Here is a 4,770-nt window from a genome sequence, read left to right on the forward strand (position 1 = left end):
ACTACTGACAACCTGTGCATTGTTTGATTCGAGTTTCCTTCTGTAAATCGTATTGCATTTCCAATAAATTAATGAATCTTGCGAATGCATAAATGCACAATTTCAACGCATACATGCTAAATCATTTCGTGATTTCTCTGCTTGCGCCATGCATTACGCACAATTTAATTTTGCTTAGATACTTGCGGTTGCAAACTGCAGTGTATTATCCTGCGACGTCCAATACCTAAAACGAACCAAACATTTGCTTATCAGAAATTTGATTTTGAGATTTCGACGGGTGTAATTTAGCTTAGCTACAAATAAGGCTTTCTTGATCTACGTAGTGCAGTCAACATAAATACCAAAGGGCAGCAATAACAAAATCTAGTAACGATATGCAAGTTGCGGGTGTGCGTACAACATATTACCGCGTGTATGCTGAACAGCAATTTTGACTGCAGTCCGTACATCAAGTGCTAGCGCCCTACCAACTCATTCAAGATGCTCGGTACAAGCAGTGCCGGATTTTATTGATTTCTTGTACATTGTTTGAATAATTTTATATAAGTGTGACAGGAAATCAATATAAAAATCTGAACAGATTTGAGGTTAGTTCAGAGATGAGTGGAAACTACAGGTTGCGTTTGAAATTAGAGGCAGACCGTTGGATGCTAAGCTGCAGTTGTATGTATGAATATTGTTTCGATAATTTCTTGCTTATTAGCTTATTTTATAAATCGTATGCTATTTAACAACGTGATGGTATTACGATTTCTCACACAATCCAGTTTGCGGTTTTCTGCTTGCGCTTTTCTATATATTTTTGACTTTATTCAGAATATGAAAATTTCCACTGTCATTGCACGTACCTGCCTTATATAACCCATAACTGTGCTAGCAATCTAGTGCACTACTGCTATTGCATATTGGTTATTATTATAGATATAGATCAGATGTCTATTAGCAGCAGTGACCTTAAAGTTGCAAAAGCTACTGATAATTACGGAACTTGAAAATTAGGTATTTGAACGAATTATAAAACAAGAAAAAGGCCTGAGAGCAAATTCTCGGAAACTTAGAAAGATTGCTTACATATGTTTTTTTTTGCAAAAGAAACCACCTAGTTTCGAAAACACTAAATTTTTGGTTGCACTTAATCGTTAAAGAGTTTAATTGCCGCAATCCACCCGCAAAGGCGATGAACCTGTTCATCGCTGGGATCAGAGAGTTTCTCCTTCAAATCGCGCCCAAGGTCACATGGCATTTTGGTTGTCCCTTTATGGATTAGGCCAAGCAATTCAAGCAGTCGTGGATCAAGAACGAAAGATATCTCGCCGTCCAAAATGGCAGTACATTTATTCCAGTAAATGTCCTTGCACGGCAAAATAGCGCACGCAGATTTTAAATCTGCAACACGAATATCTCCTACATTCTCCAAAGGTGGCGTGGAAATCAGATATCCATTTTCGTCGAAAGAAAACCCGCTTTGGTGTATAAAACGGCATTCCACACCAAAAAAACGGATATTTTTCAGTCTGAGTTCTTCTTCTTGTAACATAGCGCAGCAGCAAACTGCTTCAAACGCTTGCAACAAACTGCTACCAGTCATCCAACCACCTGGATCCGTAACAATAACTTCTTGGGTTGAGGGTGAAAAGCAGTAGAATAAAGGTGCGAACAGGAAGTAGATACGAAGGGATTCCATCCTTTCGGCCTCAGCCATTGTGTATAGTTTGATAAACCGTGTTATCAAAGGAGAAGTAAGGATTGTGTTCCATTTGAATCACACTGCACGCAGTTTTGCCTGGACAATTGTTGGCAAATGCGACAATATCTCTAGAAGCAGATCAGAAGCAATAGTGGATATTCCGTTGGATAAACAGATTGCTCCTGATGATTCTGTTTTCAGGATCGCTTGTCTTCGAGCGTGATCCAGGAGGTTTTTAGAAAATAAGTTGAAAATTTCCTGGAAATATTTAACACATTCACACATTCATGCAAGAAGGAGTAAGACACACTCTTTTCAAAATGGAAGAGAAGAAGTTTCGTGAAACGTGTCAACACATTCAAGCGAGCAAGAAAAAAATACTTGTATAATAAATAGCGTGTATGCAGCTAACTAAACACTGCCTGCAGAAACTGCTGCCGAGCAGCACGTGTTTACCTGTTCAATCCACATATCCTGAAGGTACGAGTTCGTGTTTTTGAAACTGCGTTGAAGGTAAATCATGCACCCATTCCTAATTTCAATGCCCGCAACGCCCGTGCTAGGTAAAGGATGGATGGTACGGTTGAATGCAGGGATAGCATCTGTGAAATACGAAGAACAGCCACCAGGCAATAAAGAAGCTCTCTTTTTAAAAGTTCCTTCCTTAACGGGATTTTGCTTCGCAGTTCTCTGGGGGTTACCGTTGTCGAAAGTAGTAGCATCAAGGTCTTGCTTCCAGCGGACGTGCGTCAAGGGCACAAGTTTCACGTTTTCCTCATTTTCTCCGCAGTATATGGCTACTAAATTGTAACTGTGGTGTTCGAAGCCGCGAGATAAATTGAACAGCTTGGCGGGACTCCATTTCAACGGGCCAGACATACTGTCGCGCACCAGTATCTCAACTGGCGGAAGTTCCTCTGATGCCGCGTATCTCATGGCGAGGTCAACTCCATCCAGATATTTTTCGTTCAAAAAAATTCGGTTGAAATGTATAAGTTCTTGCCGGCGCCCATCACAAAAAAAGTCGATTAACAACCCGTCACGTGCGACATCCACTACGCGGCCATGGAAAACGCGACCGTCAGAATCCAAAACATTCACACTGTTCCAGTTGTATGATAGAGACTCCATTTCTGTACCTGCATGAAAAACCAAAAAGCGAACCGGAGAGATTTTTCTTGAATAAACTTTATCAAGTCGCAAAGCGGGTTACAGTAGAAATTTAAATGGGGAAATTAAAATCAAGAACACATGGCGAGCCGTTGCGGTGCAGCAGATCGTATTACTTTGAAATTTTCACTTTGAATTTAAGTAAGCCTTTTTACCTTTTTTCTGCAAATTAACGCCAAATATTATTGTTATACCTGCTTTGCAGACGTATTGATAATGTTTTGCAACTGACATTCCAACGAAACGCTAATTCTTCTCACGTATTGAAATTTATTTGCAGTTCCAACAACGAATACATTAAGGTCTCTTACTGAATCTTTTTTTTGCAGGAATCCAAGCGATGCTCCGAAGTTCTTGATCACTTACCACAAAAAAGTATTTTAAAAAACTATATTCAACACTGTTAAATCAACGTGAGAGAAAACAACAGAAGTGTGGAATGTTTGCAAATTCCAAACCAATGACAAAATGTTTTACGCCGCTCTGACAGACTGAAGTGTTGCACACGAAACTAAAATGCGTCACGATTTCTGAGCAGGCAGTTTTTGTACGGTGTGATATATGAACTGAACTGATTTCACTTTTGCTCGAGTCCTCTAAACAGAAAACGTCGCGCTTCTGATTTCGAGGCTAACACATTTTTCGTTCTCGAAAAAACGACTCGACGTTGAAACCCCTCACGTTCGACGTTTAAAGCCTCCCAGCCTCCCGGCCTCCCGGCCTCCCGGCCTCCCGGCCTCCCGGCCTCCCAGCCTCCCGGCCTCCCGGCCTCCCAGCCTCCCGGCCTCCCGGCCTCCCGGCCTCCCAGCCTCCCAGCCTCCCAGCCTCCCAGACTCCCAGCCTCCCAGTCTCCCGGCCTTCGCCCCGATAGCGCGCCGAATTAAGCGAGCGCGCGAGCCTCGCCCGGATGTTAAGTAGGCCTGGAACTGCTCGTGGGTTAACGAGTCCAGTTCCGACGGGTCCGAGCTAAGACGCTGTTGTCTGAACAAGAACAAATTAGAATTTCATAAACACCAAATTAGAATTTCATAAACAGTTTTGCCACACAGTTGTTTACTGTAAAGCTGTACAGGTCATCGGTCACTTCTGGTTAACACAACATAACTATTGTGCTGTATAGTGACTATACAGTAAAAACAGACATGCATAAATATAAACGTTCACATAAATATGTGTATATATGTAAATTTATGTAAATAAATAAATGTATATCTATGATGTATCATAAATAAATGTACACATAAGTTTTAGTGTACACTCTATATTTATATACGTACACAGATGTACGTTACGTTTAAAAATTGTGCGTTAGCCAAGGCAACCTACCGTAAAAGCGCAGTCCCCCCCGCCCAGGCGCGACCTGGGCGTCCTTTCCGAAGAAGAATTCGGTGTGGGTCATGGAGTCCAGGTCCATGGGGGCGTCGCAAGTCGCGTACACCTGCTTCTTGGGCATCTTGCTGGGCAGCGGCACAAACACGTGTTCGTTCTGGTGCGTAGCGCGCCCCGTGGGACGTCTACGTAGTGGCAGCCAGCGATAACCGGCTTACAAGTGTCGGCCGGCTTCGCGGGGAGGCCCTTCAATTTTGCACTAATGGCGGTAAAGAAATGGACTCACTAACACCGAAGATTGTTGATAGCACGAGCTGGCGTTAAGAGGCACCGTGGGCAACCTGCGGCCGTTGAGTATTGTCAGAGGGGGGCCTGGCGACGTAATCGGGCGTTGTGGATGGTCTTCCCGGCGAAGGGGTCGGAGGAGTTGAAGACGGTGGTGGCCGGCCTGGCGCTGTCGACAGCTTCGCCCTCCGGAAAGGGCATGGAGCGCTACTGCGCGTCGCTGGTGTTGCCAAATTTGGTCGTGGGCTGAGGAACGGCCGCTGGTGTTACCACGACTTCCCGTCGCATCTCCGTTC

At 43.7% G+C, this 4,770-nt stretch overlaps 1 long non-coding RNA gene across 1 annotated transcript; it reads right to left on the minus strand.

The window, feature by feature from the left end:
* Window positions 1-971: 971 nt before the first annotated feature.
* LOC129601711 (uncharacterized) lies at window positions 972-3,308 on the minus strand. Its single transcript, XR_008692272.1, has 3 exons — window positions 3,172-3,308; window positions 2,147-2,829; window positions 972-1,948 (listed from the first exon to the last, which is right to left on the minus strand). It is a non-coding gene; the product is annotated as an uncharacterized LOC129601711 (long non-coding RNA).
* Window positions 3,309-4,770: the final 1,462 nt, after the last annotated feature.

This window comes from Paramacrobiotus metropolitanus, unplaced genomic scaffold (assembly GCF_019649055.1).
Source record: "Paramacrobiotus metropolitanus isolate TYO unplaced genomic scaffold, Prichtersi_v1.0 Parri_scaffold0000267, whole genome shotgun sequence".
Lineage (NCBI taxonomy): Eukaryota > Metazoa > Tardigrada > Eutardigrada > Parachela > Macrobiotidae > Paramacrobiotus > Paramacrobiotus metropolitanus.